At 44.4% G+C, this 20085-nt stretch overlaps 1 protein-coding gene across 3 annotated transcripts in view; it reads right to left on the reverse strand.

Annotated features, from left to right (window-relative positions):
- ATXN1 (ataxin 1) overlaps positions 1 to 20085 on the reverse strand; it is a 435014-nt gene that overhangs the window by 266564 nt on the left and 148365 nt on the right. For all 3 annotated transcript variants that reach the window (XM_040967749.1, XM_040967751.1, XM_040967752.1), the window contains one exon: positions 695 to 817. The gene's annotated coding sequence lies outside the window, so the exon portion shown is untranslated. The remainder of the gene's footprint in view (positions 1 to 694; positions 818 to 20085) is intronic.

Below are 20085 nucleotides of genomic sequence, written 5' to 3' on the forward strand. Positions count from 1 at the left end.
ATGGAAAACTGGGTGAAAGTGGCGATATTCCTGTATTACCTCTGGAAAAACACAAACAGACTTTATTGATAAATAACTTGGCAACAAGTGCGAAGTCTTAGAATTGGAACACTTTTAAATTCAGCAAATTTATTGCTAACAAGTTATCCCAAGGAAGTCATTACTAATGAGAAAACTGATATAGGGCTATAAGAATTCTTTGTAACACAAAGCAGAAAAATATTTAAATAACTCACATCCAATAAGAAGGGAATCAACTAACTGAACCAAATAAATTCTAAAATATCTGTTTAGTGGCAGATTTCATAACCTTTAAAACTATGTGTAGGAAAATGTCTGTTGCTATGAAATGATGTTAATTGTTTCATTAAGAGGAACAAAACGTTTGAGGAAAGTACACACAATTGCATCGCCTAACACCATTGGATGGTTCTCTCTCCACCTGCATTAACATCGTGAGGATATTCTTTTCAGGTTTTCTCATTCACCCTAATCACAATCTACCAATAAATGCAAGTTGCTTTTTTTTTTCGTAGAAAGAGTTCCATTTTGATAAGGAAAACGAAGAAGAAGGCAGAAGACATGGAGAATACATGAAGTTATAAATATACGGTACGGTGTGTATACACCTCGACCAGTATCTTGAGGACTTGCCAACAAAACGGTAAATGTTTCCAATTTTGGAGATAGTTACCTGTACCATGTGCTTTCATCACAATGGAGAACCGTATGCAGTTGGTCTCTTCTCAGCAGATGCCCGCACAAGGATTCTGCTTGAACATAAAGAGTGGCAGTAGGATGTATCAGATGCCTAGACCTGAGGTCACAAAAAAAAAAATTCAACTTAGTTGGCCAATCTCTGTGGCCTCCATTAAAACATGATATTAATGATCTCTCTCTCTCTCTCTTTCACACACTCTCTCTCTCTCTCACACACACACACACACACACACACACGGAGTTCTCAAATCGGAATATAAACAATTCAAAAGCACAGACATAGCAGGTTCCCATCCACAAGATGAGTGAGTTTTGCCCAGGGGTTGCTCCTGCCCCATTAAGACCATCACCATCAAAAGTATCCTGTGATGGGCATTTGGCCTAATGACTAAACCACCCCTTGGGACTCCCACAATCTGGATTGTAGTGTCTGGGTTCAAGTTCTGACTTTATTCCCAATTTCAGCCTTTCATTAAGGGAAACCCAGGGAAGCAACAGGTGGGTCATGGCTCAAGTAATTTGGGTGCCTGTTTTGTCCAGGCCCATCCCAGGCTGTTGAAAGCATGAGTAAATGGTCCAAGTTTGGCTTTTGAAGCTAAACACACCTCTGCACTGAACACTTGAGTAAAACAGCGTTAACAGAACGACCCACATTCATCACTAACATTGATTCAACATTGATCACAACCCTGGCATTGTGCCAAGGGCTTCCTACACATGACTCCATCCCATGGCACCCTGGGAGAAAGCCAATAATCATTACTACCTCTGTATTATGAATGGAAGCATTCGTGATATGTACCACTGAGAGATACCAAAGACAGTATGTAAGGCAACGTGGTTCAGACAGCCCAGGCCTGTAATTGCAGTACTATATCTTCTTTCTACAGTAATCTTATCAAGACTTCTGCAGTCATTATTAGAAAGTTAAATATCAGACCCAAACCATCTTTCTCTTCCCCAGAATTAACAGGTCATTTACATGTTAACATCTTTAACATTTTCTGGATTTCACTGTACCATAATTCCCAAGCTCAACTGATATAGACATATATCTGTATTTTAATCGAGGGTAAATTGGTAGTTATTCTAGGAAACCAAAAACTGCTGGGTAGACTCCCTAGAGATGCTCCTATGCCAGATCAGAACACCAGGGTCTGAAACCAAGTTCTGAAGACCTGATGTTTATGCAGCCTCTGGGCGGCGGCAGTGATGTCATGAGACTGGTTCCTTTCACCCACGTGGCAGAGATGGATTGAATTAATGCCTGCTGGCTTTGGTACCCCTGTGGGCATTTGGGGGCGTGAAGCAACAAACAGAAACACTCTTTGCCTGCCTCTCACTGCTTCTCTGCCTCTCAAACAACCTTCTTCATTTTTAAATGCCTGGCAATTCCAAATCCACATATGAAAACATTAAGTGAAAATCTACAACACAAACCCTACATAAATGGCTGCATTTCATTAGAAGGCGGGTAATAAAAATGAAAAAGCCATGTGTGAGCATAGAAATGAAGATTTGGAAATAAACAGCACAATTTTGGTCTCTTGAAACACAGCTTTGAAAACTTAACCATGCCTTCCTCTTTACAACTTATACAAACTACAGATCTATGAGTCTCATAATTCTCTTTGATTATGTGCGTGTACAAGGGCACTTAAAAAACTCTGGTAAATGAGATTAAAAGATAACTTTATTTTGGTGCCCCAAATTTTGAAATCCATACAGATCTTCTCACACACATTCTAATGAATATCCACTGTAAAAATGGATTTTACCTTATTTGGTACCAAAGTAAGCTTTGCTACCCAACTGTCCATTGACGCTTTCTAACTCAGCTCTTGCTTAAAGCACTGCAATGAGTCTCTTCACATGGTCTTGGGCTAGTTGGTCCAGTCCCTGGCTTAGCTCCAGCTTTTCCAGCTCCATTCCAATTCCTCAGGAGCACCTGTCTCTCTGAAGGCTTGGGCCTTTGAAAAGACTCTCTGACTCCTTGTTAAGTTGTCTTTGCAAATGACCTGTCCATTTCAACCAAGGGTCTGCTCTCCTCCTTCAGCTCTCAGTTCAGTCATCTCCTTGTGTGTCTCCTGCTCAGCCAGGGCCTCCTCCTCTTGCTCCTCCTGCTCCTCTTCCTCCTCCTCCTACTACTACTACTACACGCATGGCATCAACCTCGTCTTTCAAATTCCACATTTTCAAAGTTGCTCTGTTGCTTTTTTTTCCCAGTGTGGAGTCACAAAAAAATCAGAAAGATAGAACCATGCATACTCTTGCCCATCCCGTTATCTTCAGAACTAAACACATGAGTGGTGCTCAGTAGAAACCTGTTGAATGAATAAGGATGTGAGAGGATGGTGAGGCAGATATGCCTTAGGTATAATGTCTTCATTACCGTTCACTGAATTAATTTGTGGGTGGGCTCTAACACCTGCATTCCCCAGAGTAGCCTAGAAGGCTCCCCATGGTCTGATCCCAGTCGCCCATTGCACCTGAACATCAACAGTTCTGTTGCACCCTCTCTAAACCCTTACCTCTTCTGTCCCTTGTCCATCTCATTTTCTGCAGCTTGCTCATGCCTGACAGCTACGGTTGCTTTCCTGCGACAATGCGGATAGCGCCTAACAAGCTGATGTCTTCTCCCATTTTTCTAAATGCCCTTGTACCTAGCCCTATAGTGAACATATTTTCTTGGATTTGTTTCTTAAATTCGTCTCCTTCACTGAATCATAAATTCCGTAAGGGCAAGGGGGTCCCCTCATTACACCATCTACAGAGCTTAGTACAGTAGCCTGGGTGCATACATTATCAACCAATAAATATTTGTTGGATGAGCAAAAAGGAAACACTTCAAAACTGAATTAAAAGTAACTTGACTTCGGTGCAAAAATTTTAGAATACATCATGCATAATTCATTCCTAATATGCATTTTCATGAACTTTTGGAAGTCTCCTCATCCGCACGCACTCCAAAATCTTCTTGTACAAAGTAAACTTATCTTCAAAAAAAAATTCCCACAAACTTTTTGAAGTTCCCTTATAGTCACCAAACATACATAGATCATGTGTGCAAAGTTCCATGATTGAGCATTGGACATGTTATGAAAGGTTAGCAAGGTAGCACAGCCGGTTAAGCTGCCACCCAAAGACACAGGCCTCCCATCTAAGCCAGGTTCTAGTGCCAGCTACTCTACTTCTGATACAGCTCCCAGCTAGTGCACCTGGGAAATCAGCGGAAGATGGCCTAAGTACCAGGGCCTCTGCACCCAGATGACGACCTGGGCACAGTTCCAGGCTCCTGGCTTCAGCCAGCTGCAGTTCTTTGGGAAGACCTCCCCTGCCCCTCTCTCATTCTGCCTTTTAAGTAAATAAAACAGAGCTTTTAAAAATATATACCATGTGACATAATGATTATGAATCCATCTGCAAAATGGATATTACAGAGTAGTTATGAAACCAAGATCCAAAAGTAAAATATTCAGCACATTCTATAAAAATATCATATATATATATACATACATATATACACACACACACATATATAATTAACTGTAGTGTTAGGACAACCAAGCTGAATTGTAATTCATGCTTCAAACTTAACAGTTTCATTTGACAACATTTTGTCTATTGAAACATGAAGTAGCATCCCTTTTCAAGGCCCCAGGAGAGGCAAGAAAGAGGCTCAGAAGGAAAAGGAGACTCTTACTCATCCCAGCTGAAGGACAGCTGATGGCTTCAGGCATCCACACTGTATGGAGAAACAAAAGCACTTACAAAAAAGGATTTCTGTGCAAAAATACCTAGAAAGATTATGACGGAACAATGAACACTGTCCTTCAAGTGCCAGACACACTTAGGTGTAATGATTAAAAACACCGTGAGTTATTTCTTGGGGAAAAAGAAAACCACGAGATCAAGATGCATTTTCATCCACCCCTTACAGTTTCTGGCAGAGTGACGGGGGCTTCATAAATTGAAACGAAGGCTATGTCTAGTGAGAATGCCATAAAACATTTGAATTAGCAACCAACACAATTACGTGTCATCTATTTAACGCTATCCTGATTTGCAATTGTTGAAAATTTGTGAAACATGACTACATAAAGAAGAAAAGACAAGGTTATTCTGCAATAGTATTTTGAGGACAAAAAAAAAATGTAAGGATGAACTATTCACAAATGCTCCCATAATTTAGTTGAGCAGAATGAAATGGAAATAATTTATTCTACAAAGCAAACATATAATTCTGTCCAAATCACTTTTTTCTTTGGGCTATGGCCCAGGTGTACACCACGTACATTAAAGTGTTTGGGCTAGTATGTGCCGTGGAATTATAAGGTACCATCATTAGCATATTTTGAGATTTCTATTCTCAGCTCACCTTTCTTCTTGTGACAAGTGACATTATGCAAAGCAAGTGAGAGGCTGAAGGGCCCTGATCTTATTCTCAGCGGTATTAAGAGGTATAGGGGAAAATATGATTAAGATATTAACTTCCCTTTTACCTTGAGAATATTAAACTGCTTAACTGCTTTTCATTATACTGCTCTTCACTGGCCACAATGGGGGCCAGTTCAACACAATCAATGCATTGTTCTCTGTAGCATCTTGATAATCCAAAGGAAGGGGAAAAGAAGACAGAGTTAGTGAAGAAAGTCTTAATGGGGCAGTTACTTGGTGCAACAATTTCACTATCAGGATGCTTTGTAGATGTGTCATAATGTCTTGCGCTGTGTCCTGAGGCGTACCGCCCTGAACCTGGAAAGCCCACCGTTTGGTGTGGCTGTCGGCGTTTGTGACACACTTCCACACAAGCTGGATGCTCCATGCTGAGTAACGATCTGTCTCCCTCTCGGCAATGGGAGCCCCGATTGGGTCTCTGTATTTTCTGTAACAATTCACACTGTTCTTTGCATAGAACGCATCTCAGTACATAATGGTTTGATCTGTCAGTGAATACAAATACGTTGCCGGTAAAAGGGCATCGGAGTATGATTTAAAGTCAACACTTGCAGTAATTTTTTTTTTCTATTTCCAGGTACATCCGCAATACAGAAAGATGCTGACAATATTTGGAAATACAGACATGCTGTACCTTTTCGCATCTTTTGAATCAACCGAAAGTCCTGAATTACATGATGGTCTTGGTGTTTTGTTAGGTATCACCTCTGTGCACTCAATGATTGTGAGTCAGCAAGACTCAGCCTCTTTCCCCCTCTGCCCCCCCAGGCCTGTCACATGTCAGTCCGACCAGCCAGACACAAGAGGATGACAGAGTGTTGCATAGAATGATTCTGCGCCTATACCGACCAGCTATTTCTAGACAAGGATCCGGAGCAGCCGAGAACTTCACAACGCCTGGAAGCAGTTCATAATTTTCTTCCCAAATGGGCCAATTTCTCACATATTTTGAACTGCTGGTTCCAAAGCCAACAGCATAATCACGCAATTCATGGCTCGCCCCAGAGGCCACAAGATACTCAAGAATGAAACAGGGACAGGGAGAGGACATGTTTCTCTTGGCAGCCCGCCAGCAAGACAGTCTACATTCAAGAGTGTTAGTCACCGGGACGGTGAGTACAGTTTTCCAAGATGTCACCCCGCCTTAGGGGGATGCATTTTCTTTTTTGCATGCTCCAAGATGCTTTTGGCTTTCCATGGGAAAGCTATATAAGTGGCTCTGGTGACCATCTAACTGTATCCAAGCAGTTATTATCCGCCTCACTCTCTAACTGCTTCCCCGCCAGATGACACAGGGACTTCACAATCACAGCCACACCTTCCAGCCACTCCTGTGTGATCTCAAGGCACCAGGCACCAACGAGACAATGGCATGAAACTGTTAGAGAATGGAAGCAGTCAACATAACAGGCAATTTATGTGATCATATTGAAATAAACAGGAGCCAGCATTGTGGCACGGGGTAAAGCTGTTGCCTGTACCACCAACATCCCACATGGGTGCCAGTATCAGTCCTGGCTACTCCACTTCCAATCTAGCACCTTACCAACATGCCTAGGAAAGCAGGACAAGATGCCTCCAGGGTCTGGGACTCTGCTGCCCTCTTGAGAAATCTGGAAGAAGCTTCTAGATTCAGCCTGACCCAGCCTTGGCCATGGCAGCCATCTGGAAAGCAAACCAGCAGGTAGAAGAGCCGTGTCTCTCTGATTTCCCCTCTCTGACTCTTTCAAATAAAATGTGCAAAAATGTTCAAAAATGAATTTTTAAAGATTTGTACTTGTTTGAAAGGCCAACATCAGCAAGAGAAGAGACACTAAGAGGGATCCTCCATCTGATGGTTCACACTCCCAAAAGACCACAACTGTCAGGTCACTGCCAGGCTGAAGCCAGGAGCCCAGAATTCCACCCAGATGGCCTACGTGTGTGACAAGGGCCCAAGCACTTGGGCCATCCTCTTCTGCCTTCCCAGGTGCATTAGCAGGGAGCTGCATGGGACGATGGGCAGCTGGGACTGCCCGCTGGTCCACTCCCACAATGGCCACAGAGGCTGGAGAGTGGGTACAAGATGAAGTTAGGAGTCTAGAACCCTATCCTTACATGGGCGCCAAGGGCACAAGCATTTGGGTCACCTTTGCTGCTTTCCCAGCGGCATTAGCAGGCAGTGAGATCAGAAGCAGGGTAGCTAGAACTTGAAACACAGACATAATATGGGACGTTCATTTGCAAGCAGCTACTCAATTCAATGGGCCCCAGCCAGGCCCCTGAAAAATTGAACATTCACAGAAAACAAATGCAGCAAATTGACACTATCGGTGCCGGGTTAAGTCCCCGTTTGAGTGTGAGGCTGACTGTGGGTAAAGTCGTTGGACTTTCCCTGCATCCTCACACTATTTCAGATAAGCAGGGCTTGCATTAAATCATGCTGGCCATGTCTTCTCTTTCAGTAGCTCATCCCTAGCCCTTCTTGATAAGGCCAGGCCTAAGCCCTTTCCTGCTGTGGGCGCTGCTGTTTATTTTCTACACACAACATGGCCAACAAAGCAACTGATTTCTGATCGCAGTGTCTGCTGCTGCTGGACACCTGCAAATGGCATGGGGAAACCACTTCTGATCTCAGGGGGTACAAGAGCTCTGAAGAAGGGCAGACAAGTGAAAACCACTTTATTTTTTAATTAAAAAAAAATTTTATTGGAAACGCAGATACACAGAGAGAAGGAGATAGAGGAAGATCTTCTGTCCGATAGTTCACTCCCCAAGCGGCCACAACGGCTGGAGCTGAGCTGATCCAAAGCCAGGAGGCAGAAGCTTCCTCTGGGTCTCCCATACAGGTACACGGTCGCAAGGTTTTGGCCATCTTCTTCTGCTTTCCCAGGCCACAAGCAGGGAGCTGGATGGGAAGTGGAGCAGCTGGGACACAAATCGGTGCCCATATGGGATCCCGGTGGATGCAAGGTGAGGATTTAGCCATTAGCTAAAAACCACATTTTAAATCACTCCTTGATGATTCTAATATGTGAAGCTTCTGCTGAAATAGTGCATTTCCACAACCATAGAGCTCTTTGATTTTAAAGACTCTGTATTCCAATGCTAAGTTACAGGAGGAAAAAAGTGTCTGGTGCTCCACTGTAAGAGCTTAATGAGGGACTAATTAGTCCTGGTGCCTGTGCCCCTTACATTCCTGTTGCAAAGGAGGTTGGAACCCTCGTCCTACCCAAAGCATCTCTCTCATGGAGACTGGATCAGATATTCCAGCAACATTTGTCAAAGGTGCCAAGGCAAGACCGGGTCTTCATCCAGGGCAAGGCCGCCCACAGGAAGCACAAGAAAGCTAAACATTGATTAAAGGAGCTGTTCCAACAAGCTGGAGCACCCACTCACACCTTCATCTCGGCAGCTCCCTCCCCTCCCTGACTGTACCAGGATGGCCCTCCCTACTTCCAGCTTGGCCACAGCACTTGCCTGCAGGATAGAAGGAGGTAGAAGGAGGGGGCCAGGCTGGCTTGCTCCTACAGGCACCACACCTGCTGGGTGCCAGTCACCAGCGCTGGAGGGGCGCCAGCCTCCAGGACAAGCGCCCATGGTTGCTCGGTGCCTGCCAATAGCTGGAATTTTTTTTCTCCTTACAAGAAACCAGGTGAACAAATTAGAGGTTATAAACACCTCTAGTGCAAGAAGGAAAATTCCTTTAGGCTTTGTAAGGGACCTTCGGTCAGCCCAGGAACATCTAACGACAGAAGACACTCCCAACATGGTCACCCTTGGTCCCTTAGCCCTGCTGGCCATGTACAGACCACACCTTTTTCTGGTCACCAGCGTGGCAGCCATGGCCATCCAGGAAAATGTTGTCTCAACTTGAGGAGTGCCACACATGACGAACAAAACGGTAAATATTCAACAAGCAACCTAAGTCAGGAGAAGCATACGTCCTCAATACACTGCTGCCAAAGCCACACCGAGAAAGAAGAGTGGGAGGAATATTGCTGAGTTCCCAGCACAGGTTCAAGCTTTAAAGCTGCCCTTTAATGTGTGCTGGGGGTGCACACATCTCTGGCAAGACAGAGCAAAGAGAAGCAGCTGAGTTCTCACTGTACTGGAAATGGAAGTTTCCAGGAGGTTACCATGAAGACAGCTTTAATGCGTACTGCATAGCCTGTCACACCTTGAAGACTCTGGCTGCTAACGTGGCATAGTTTTAGGATCCTGGCCCTTCTACAACTCCCTGACACCTGAAACACCATGATTAAAGTCTTTCCTGTTGTTGAAAGTATCCCGAGGGAGGGAAGAGACAGAGAATTTCAGAATAATATGCTCCCTTGGAAGCAGGATATCCAGGTAACTATTACCTATCTACCTTTCTATGTTTTCACTCAAACTAGGCATCAGAACGGGTATCTAACCTAGCAATTAAGGCACCCACATCTACACTGCAGTGGCTAGAACCAGCTCTGGATTTTACCTCCTTGGCAATGCAGACAACGGAAGGAGGCAATGGTGGCTCAAGTCACTGGGTTCCTGCCAGCAAACAGGAGATCTAAATTGAGCTCCCAGCTCTTGGACCCAGCCCCAGCCCAGCCCAGCCCAGCCCTTAGCCCTGTGGGAATTTGGAAAGGAAACCAGCAGAGATTTAATAGCTTTCCGTCTTTCTACCTCTCAAAATACAATGGGAAAGTAAGGCAAAAGCTGAGTGTTGGTCCCATCTACACCATTTTCCAAATCTGTAACTTTGGGAAAAGAGTGACTGCTCTGACTGGCCCTTTTGAGTTCTTGAGCTATGCAATGAGTCACTGACATGTGTCTTGGAAGGCTGGTGCAAAACTATGATTTGATCATGCAAAGACCAACGTGTGGCCCACACCAGACCCGCGCAGTCACTCCGACACCAGGTTTCCTCTACTCCCCTGCAGACTAGGTCCTAACAGCAGAACAAGCGAGGATGATGTGAGTCTGCTGGCTGCCAGGTGTGGAAATAATGAGATCAGCTAAGTGGGAAGCAGGGCAATGGGACACAGGGCCTTCAGCCACAAACACAGCCAGGCCAGTCCTGCTTCCAAGCACTTGGTCGTTTCAGGGGGGCACTTATTTGCAGTGCAGAAGGCCCAGCCAGGCTACAGCACAGGAACTGGCCCTTGAAAGGCCTTGCCTCTCTCTTTCTTAGGCTCTGCCCTGCTCGGTGTCCAGTGGAGACAGGTTCCAGGGGTGACAGATTCCTCTGTGCAGGTGAATTCCAGGGATCCCTGCAGGGAGTGGGAGCAGACATGATACAGTGGCAAAGCCATGGCAAGGCAGCTCCCGACTTCAAGGTGCCTAATGGGAGCCCTGATGTGGAGATCTTCTTTCCGAAATGCATGAACTGGCTGCGTGCCCAGCAGTGTAGTCAAGGCTGTGTCTTCCTGTGCTGTCCATCAGCACCTGCACACTTGGGTTTCATCTTTTACCTGGCTGGGTCGGAAGGGCCAGCCATCTTGACTACCCAAGCCTTGAAGCAAGCAGTCCTCCTGACAGCTCCACCCAATGAGCCACACAGAACAACAGTGGTAGGGCTCCCCAGCAGGCTGATGCAAAAACACACATTTAGCTCACCTATAAAAAGACCTTTCAAATGGAAAATGCCCTTAGCCAGAAGAGAAATCCTCCAAAGATTTCCTGCCATCATTACTACCCATTTAAAAGAAGCTCAACCTGCATGAACCGGAAGGTGATAACTCATTTTATTAATGAACAGAACAGCCGTGATGACGAAGGGCACTGTCATTTAGAAACCTCACTATGTGTAGACTCTGACCTTTCTGCCTCCCCCAGAACCCTCCGTGGAGCCCCAGTTATGGGTAGGATACAATGTGGTGCCCACTAACCAGATAATGTTTACTGCCATCGTGTTACTCCAGTGTAATTAGACATGTTCACTCTTGGGACATTGCAAGATGCAAACTGGAGACATGGAAATCCTGAGTGTGGTTTGTTGTGTCTCTCTCCCTGCTGAAGTGAATGAGTGGTGATTATTTTGTATTCAGTAACTGAGATGAATAACCCTGGATGGCTCATGTTGTACATCATCTCTCCTAAGCTTAAGATGCCAGCTGACATTTTCCCAGCCACCTGACATTCCCTCCTTCCTTCCTATGCTGAGCTGAGAGCAGGAAGAGTGTGATACAATTCTATTACTATCTTCAGAGCTGACACTGTGGTGTAGCAGGGAAATTGCTCCCTATGATGCCAGCATCCCATAGGTGTGCAGGTTGGTGCCTTAGCTTCTCTACTTCGGTACAGGTCTCCTCTAATGCATCTGGGAAAAGAAGATGGCCCAAGTACTTGGGCCCTTGCACCCACATAGGAAAGCTGGGTGAAGCTTCAGGCTCCTAGCGTTGGCCTGCCCCAGTACTAAGCTGTTGTAGCTGTCTTGGGAGTAACCAGAAGATGGAAGATGTCTCTCTCTCTCTCTGGGATTTTTAAAATAAAGAAATCTTAAAAAAAAAAAAAAACCTATCTATGCAAAAGCACAGATAAATAAAAGCCTCCTACAATGCTACCCCAAGCCAAAGAAAATGAGTTTAGAGTGTACACATTATCTCCCATTAATACAGATAATTAAAAGTTGACTGTGTAATAAAATTAAACAGGCACAACTTTTTGGGAAATTTCTCCCTGGTATTAGCTATGCAAGAACACTGACTGAATGTTCAACGCTAATCAAATTCATCTCTTCTTAAGAGCAGTGTATAATAAATGGGTAGCCTAAAAGGAATGCTTTGAACAGAATCCTTCACTATTGTCTGATTATTCTAAATTTAAAACTGCAACAAAGGGAAGGATTATTCTTCTTAAGGTTCAAGATTCATGAGGATTTGGTAATGAGATTCCTTTAGGAAAGCAAATTAAAAAATAGCTATCTACAAGTTGCCAGTATTTCATGTCTGTATAGTGTTTTTAAATCAAAGTCACCATTCATTCAACAACAAATGCTTGTTTGGAATAAATGAATGAAAAAAAGCCTCAAAATGCTTTACAAGTTTAATCACCTATAAGTTACGAATCAGATAGCGACTTCAAACATCCCAACGCCACAAGCTGGGACGAGTTCAGTGTCAGCTCTCACCCCTGTAGCCAGGGCCAGAGTGGGACCAGGAAGTCATATCCTTCGATTCCGCTGGAGCCTGCATCCAGCCTGATGCGGAATATACCTTATGCAGGTCCGGTGAGGTAACACGAAGGACGCCAAAGCCAGGCTTGTTCCCGAAACTACACAGTGAGTTAATGGGAAAAAAAATCCCCCATCAAAATGTGAAAATGGAAAATGGAATTCTTGATATTTAAGTATACTCACATCTTCAAATGATTCATGCTCCAATAGGAAGAACAACATGAGTGTGTGCAGGACACTGGGTTAAGAGTGGGGTACAGCCTTCCCCAGGGCTTTAAGTGTGTCCTTCCAACAGCACTGTTCAATACCTCTCTTTTCCTGTTCCCATAATCCAACACTGCGTAAAAGAGCATGCCAGACAGAGGCATAAAGTCTATGGACTTCAGGAACTCAGAGGAGATACTAGTGGGGTCTGTGTGAGTGGAACCTATATTGCAAGTAGAAGAGTCCCTGTGTGTTAGGTGAAGGATTCTCAAATCATGAATCTTCAAGGTTTTCAACATATGTTCCAAGAGATTTAATGGAACTAATACTGCTCTTGGGCGAAGTTTCTAAGTTTCCACTTATGCTAAGTCTACTTTAGCATATTTCTTTTTCTTGGCTCAGAGAAAGGTAAAGCCTATAGGATCCTTACCCTTTTTCTATGCCCCGTTAGGCCCCAGGGGTCTCTGATCTGTAATTTTCTCCGACCGCTGCCTTGCCAAGGTTAACACCAGGGAAAAGTCATTTTGTTTCAGTCTGAATACACTTCCTCCATCGTTTTCTTCCTAAAAGAGATTGGCACTTTATAGCTTTTCATTTTCAAATTGAAGCATCAAAGGCTTTGACTCTGTTTAAATCCCAGTTGCAGCCAACATTATTATGAATGGTGGAAACCAGTGGAGGTAATTCCCCTTCCTTTTCCTGGCTTATGTTGCTGCGAGATGGACTCACCAGAAAAGATAGAAATGCTCTCAACTCATCGACGGAATTCCTATGCCACCCAGCCCAGAGCTGATCATGACTCAGTGACCCACTTATGGAAATGGAAATGAACAGTGTCACCATGAGAATAAGATGTCCAGTGGCGGGCTCAGAGCTAGCTAGCTTAACGTCCACTCCCAGAGCACAGGTGCCAGTGGCAGATGGGACTGCCCCAAATTGAGCAGCCACCTCTACAAAGGCCTGGTGGTCACCTCCAATCACAGGCCCTGGAGCTACATGCAAGAAACTGACCCTCTTGTCGGTTTCTATTCTGCATGTCCCTGATGCTTGCCCTGAGCGAGGTATTGGGTGAGGGGTGCCTTTCCCTTTCCTCATCCCTCTCTTCTCCCATACCCCAAGCTAGGAAACACCCCTTCCCTTACACTCTTCCCTGGGCCACCTCCTCTTCCCAGTGCCAACCCTGCACCATTTAGTAACACAAGCACTTTGTAGGGACTTTTGACAGTCCCTCCATTGAGTTTCCATAGCCTTCACCTACTACAGCAAAAACCTCATTTAAAACGAATCACAAGAAACAGTCAAATTGAAAGCGGATGGGTGAATGAACTATATAGCAAGCATTATCACACTTGAGGCTCCTCAAACATCACTGGGAGGTGAGGCAGGTGGATGGGGCAGAGCCCCTGTGGAACTGGGAAGTGAAGAGAAAGAGGCAGGCCACTTGGGGAGGGGGCAGGACGATGAGGAGAGCACTCGGGCACTGGCCAAGCCGTAGCAGGTGGCCTCCTGGTCACAGTGAACAAGTGCTTGAGAGCCAGCCAGAACTCAAGTCCCATCAGTTGCTTGCAGGCCTTGCCAGGTGGGGCTCAGGAGAAACAACCTCCTCCAGAGGTTCAAGTCTGGGCCAACGGAGGCTACGTGGAATCAGTGTCCTGGTCTGGTCCTACCAACAGATGTGGTCAGGTAAAGAGAAGTTGGGTAAAGGATTGTTTTCCCCCAGATCTGACTACAAGGAGCAGATGCTAAGCACTTCTCAAGAACCCAACAGGAAGAGACAAAGGATGGATGAATGAATCAAGCAAACGAATGCTTTACACCTGGACTTTGGAAGGAGGAAATAGGGCAGACTGTCAGAGATGACCAGGGCATTGATGCCTTACGGATATGAACTACATAACTTGCAAATGTATGAAAGATCAAGAGAAAGATAGATTTCAGAAAATAAATCAAGAGCCAGCATTGTGACACAGTGAGCTAAGCTACTGCCAACAACATCAGCATCTCATACAGAAGTGCTGATTTGAGTCACGGCGGCTCTGCTTCCAAGCCAGTTCCATCAACACTCCTGGAAAGCAGAAGCAGATGGCCCAAACACTTGTGTCCATGCCCACTTAAGTGGGAGACCTGGATGGGGCTCAGGATTCCTGGCTTCGGGCTGCACGAGGTCCAATCATTATGACCCTGTGCAGGAATGAATTAACAGGTGGAAGATCTCTCTCTGTTTCTTGTTCACTCTAGCTCTCTCTCTTTCCCCCTCTATTACTCTACCTTTCAAATACATTTTTTTAAAAAGGAACAAGAAATAATAAAAGATGTTTTTGCATGTAAAAGTCATACAAATTACAGTAATACTCATGAGCCTTTACAATGAAGTATGTTATGAACTATGTGTCCAATTAGCTCATTTGTGTAGTTACATTTTATGGCAATACTCAGGTTTTATATCCTCAGGCTACTGAATTTGTGATGCACAGATCTGCACAACTTGGGTGATCTTTTTACTCAATGTATTTTATTTCACCAATGCAGAAACCAGGAGGGAATGACTTGCCCAAGGACCCTGGGAATGAGTTTCCAGAAGGCCTGTGCAGATGGCAAGGCTGTTCATGACCTTGAACAGAGCTGGAACTCCTCTTAAGATGCTCTGCACTCAGACTGCACTGCACACACAAGCCCTTCTCCCCTATTTTGCAAGCCCATCTGCTTGCAATTCAGAATAATTCTAGGAGAATGGAGAAAGAAGTGTGATGCTTAAGAAGGGGTAAGCCCAGTGTACAGATGCAAGAGCTCTCATGGGGGCAACTTTGGGATGATACAGTATTTAGAAGAACATATGGTCTCTCTCAGTAAGGAAATGGATGGGACAAGCCTAATGGGATATGAAAGCAAAATGAGTGAACACATCCAGAATGAGCTTCAGCCTATGAGCTGCACAGTCCAGGACAAGTTCTAGAAATTTTCCAAGTTTCTAGTCCCTTAGAGACACAATATCCATAATAAGGATGCTTAAAGACTTTTGCGATCAAAGAGGGTACTTCAAAAAGTCTGGGGGAAATTGAATTCGAAGGATAAAAGGCAGGTGTTTGACCTGGCAGTGAAGATGCTATTGAAGATAAGCATTCCTACAGCACATTATCTGATACTGATACATGTTTTCTATGACATTCTGAAATTTGTATTATTTTTATTTGAAAGGCAGAGAAATACATAAAGAAAAACAGAGAGAGAGAGAGAGAGACTGACACTTTTCAGCTCCTTCAGGGCTAAGCCAGGCCAAAGCTGGGAAGCAGAAACTCAACAAGATCCCCTGCCATTATCTTCTGCTTCCAGTGTGCATTTTAGCAGGAAGGTACAACTGAAAGCAGAGTCAGAACTCAAACCCAGTCACTGCTACGTGATAATATGGGAGTCCCACATAGCAGTTTCACTGTTAGGCCAAATGCCCTCTCCTCTATGAACTTTGTGAACACCCCTAGTGTATCAAGAACACAGAACATTGCACATAGGCTCAATCAATAAACAGTACTTCTTTACAAATGTCTCCTTAAAGAGTGCTGCTAAGAAAGCATCTCCTTTGAAATGTAACGATAGAGATGTTCCCAAGACCAATCAGAAGGCACCCAACTGATAACCTCAGACAGCACGGCCCAGCCAATGCGTGCTATTTGTATGTGTGAATTCAACACAGAAAGTCAGTATCTAAGGTGGGAAATTCAACTGTGAATAACAGCTACACCTGTTTCTGTGGGACATGTCAAAACTCAACAAAACACCCCTTCTGCCACAGGCAGCCTTGGGCTGTCCTTTGCAGCCTCTTCTTGCTTTGCATCAAATGTCAAGTAGAATGCACAGATGCTTCATGTCAATTCCCAATCTCCTCCTTAGTCCTCAGTGATGACCCATTACTCAATTTTCACATTCAAACTCTCCAAGCAATTGACTACAGATGGTAATATGGTCAGCCACAGGACCACAGCTCATAGATCTTTTTAGACATCGCTGAGCTGTTCTGAGATGCCCAACGTCTCAGAGGAGAAGAAAGCTGCCCAGGGCAGACCCTCAACCCATGAGCAAACTGCAGGATTCCAGACTCAGCTTCTTCTGCCACCTCCTTCAGACACACATATCATTTTGTCAGTCAATGACAGATTAAAATTTCATGGTTGGGGAAACCAGAAATTTCTCATTGTGCTAAAAACACCTCTCCAGGAGAGGCAGCTCTGTGCAGACAGTGAGAGCAGAAGACACTGCTTTTGTCTATAGACCCTAGAACTGTCACAGGCTGCTTCACACAGCCTAGCCACCCTGCCACCTCTGTTCTAGAACAATCTCCGACATGGATGTTCTGGCAAACAAGCAGCGAAGTTCTATCCGTCTGTTCTACCCGCCCCCCTCTCCCCAACCCTCCACACACACATCTTTATTTGATTCCCCTTTGTTGACAATTGCAATGGACCAGAGGAGAGGAAAAAGTCAGTAAATAAAGCTTTTCAGGGTTTATTAAGACTGCGACCCACCCTCTGCCGAAGTACACTTGACTTCTGTTTTGTTGTTTCTTACTTCATTGTATTCGGCTGTGGAAGGACCTATTTTTTCACTCTTATTCAAAAACATGTGACACCATTGTTCTTTGTTCCCTTAAAATATGTTGGCATTCTTGCTCTCCATAGGAGAAGCAGGCCTCCTCAAGGATTGCTGGGGCTCCTCGGGGAGGCAACCATCCTCTTAAATAACCAGAACCCAGCTACAAATGCTACTGGAAAAAGTGCAAACAGGGAACCACACCTTTGCTCTGCACCATAAATGTCATTGCAGGCTAAGTGGCTGACTGCCCTAAGGGCGCACCTCTGTCCTTACATGGATCAGGCAGCAGGACATGCCCTGGCACCACTGCCAGACACAACATACAACAGGCAGATGCATCTGCCCACGGAGGTGCAAGCCATGCTCTTATAAAGTAGGTGTTAAGTTTCTGTAGGAGTAGGCCAGGATCCGGTAGAACTTCCTAACTATTTCCATAGAACTCAAACTCTTCTCCTTTGTTCTGTGAATCTACTGTGTCTTCAGAGAACATCATCAGTCTGAACATCAGACTGAAACAAGCGCAAAGATAAGGGAACACCTGTAGAAGCCCTGGAGCACAGAGGGGACATCGGGCCTTTTTAACATCAGCACGTTTCCTTAGAGACAATGCAAAGCAGAGCACTAAAAAACATGAACCTGAAAGTGACTGGTCATTCTCCTTCTTAAAAGGGTGGTGGTGCCCTGAATTGGAGGTATGAATGCTGGAAGTGAGGGCTGGAGAGGAAACCCAATGGTCTTTGGGTTCAAGTCATGAATGCTTGGGAGAAGCGAGCATAAGGACACCATGCCCACGGCAGCCCCGCAGGACATGGGCCACATCCCTACAGTGCCAGGTCCTAGCAACAGCCGAGTTCAGACCTCAGCACAGGGAGACAGGATTGAAGCCAGAGTGAGGGGGAAATCACAGAATTCCAAATGTGCCTCTGTCTGACGGCTTCACACTCTGTCAAGCTGAAATCATACCCCAAAGGGCCCGACCAAGGTTGCTCATGGCCCTGGTGCCCTACCCATTCCGTATACCTGCTGAACACCTAGCTAGCCTAGCACATTTCAAAAAACCCTTTGAGACCAAGAGAATGGTCTAATCTTTTCCTGAAGGGTTAGGGCTCACCGGAGAACAAACTCCAGGCTACCCCGACCTGAACATCATTCAATAATGGGTTAACCAAAATCAGGCAACATCAGGCCTACAAGGACTACCAGAATTAAAAATAAGTTTTGGACAAGATTTGATTCATACCTTCCAAGAAAAACAGAAGGAAGAAATAACCCACACTCAGGCATGAATAAGCGAATGAAAACCAAAAAGAGATGGATTTTCTACCCAATGACTATAATCTAAAATTATATTAGACCTCATGAAAAGGAAAAAGAGTCTTTTGAAAAATCAGATGAACAAGATGAAGAACACGGTTGACCAACTATCCCAAAACACAGAGGAAAAAGATGAAAAGGATTTTTAACAAGGTAGCTTAGAGTGGATACAGATGACAAAGTTCACACATCTATAGTTATGAAGTACTCACGTCAAAACAAATGCTAGAGCTATTAAAGATGTAAGAAAACTTTGCTAAACATACTTCCAAAATTAAAAAAAAATTATTCTAGTCAACCTGCCATACACAGGTACACACACATACACATGAATTAGTACATTCATGGACAAAAAAAAAATAAAGCAAAAATACAGCTCTAACAATATTTCAAAAACAACCAAATACTCTATGGAGGTTTGAGAATTTCTCAAAAAATATAAAAAGTCATTGTTGGATCAAAAGGCGCAATGAGACAATCATGCATCCCCTGAAAATATCATCGGAAGCCGCTTCAGTCAATTGAAACTTCAATTAAAAAAAGGAAAAAAAACCTAAGAAAAGCAGTTGTGCTTTAGCATAAAAAGGACACGAATTAGAAAATTAATATCACTTACGCAATATTTGAAAATAATCATAAGCTGGAACAAAAAATGTCTATATATCGACATGGACGTGTTAATTTTCACTTTACACAGGGAAGCGGTATGGGTAATAAGCTTTCTGTGACTGTTCATGCAGAAATGTAGGTCACGTTTAGTCAAACTTAAGAAGACAACTGGAAGATTAAATATAATGTACTTGTATAATGTGACTATCACTAGGGAATAAAGCATATCACACAAAATGGAAAATGATGGAAATATCAAGAGCTCAGAAAAGCAGACCGTAGAGAAAGATGACGAGAATCAGAACGAGCACATCAACACGGAGGAGAGGCAGCCTTTGAAAGAAGCCAAAGAGCCTCAGATGGAGTCATAAATTAAGAATGACCCTGAGCTAGCTGCAAGAAGCCCCGAAGAGCTGAAAGCAAAATGACTGAGGCAAAAGCAATACGTGCAAACTCTTGTTTTCAAGGGACAGTTACAGTGGTTCCTGTGAAATCAGAAATTACAAAAGTCTTACATGGGCAAGAACTTTGTAGATGACAGTGGGGCACGGTCCCTAGAAAACTAAGCATTTTATGTTCCAGGAGAGCACCGCCTGAAACACACATGGGGGAAGTACGCAGGAGGGGAGAGACGTGCAGTAGTGGCATTAAAGTTGGCCCCGTTGTTTTTAGACTTTGGAGAAGTGAGCAGATGGGACTGGGAGTGTAACGAAAACCTAGAGAAGCAAGAGCGAGTGACAATTGTGGGTGACCTGATGCCTGGATAAACCAGACAATCACAGCACATGGATTCCAACCGGAAGTTTAAGGAAGAGTAACAGGACTCAATCCTGCAGAGAAAATGTGTTTTTGTGTAGTTGTAGTGATGCAACTGCACACTGAGATACTAAAGACCATGAAAACATTGTATAAGAAACCTAGAATTGGGCCTGGTGTGGTGGCCTCGCAGCTAAAAGTCCTTGCCTTAAACAAGTCAAGATCCCATATAGGCACCAGTTCTATTCCCAGCAGTTTCAGTTCCCATCCAGCTCCATGCTTGTGGCCTGGGAAAGCAGTCG

This window comes from Ochotona curzoniae, unplaced genomic scaffold (genome assembly GCF_017591425.1).
Source record: "Ochotona curzoniae isolate NIBS_2020 unplaced genomic scaffold, NIBS_Ocur_1.0 scaffold_461, whole genome shotgun sequence".
NCBI classification, from domain to species: domain Eukaryota; kingdom Metazoa; phylum Chordata; class Mammalia; order Lagomorpha; family Ochotonidae; genus Ochotona; species Ochotona curzoniae.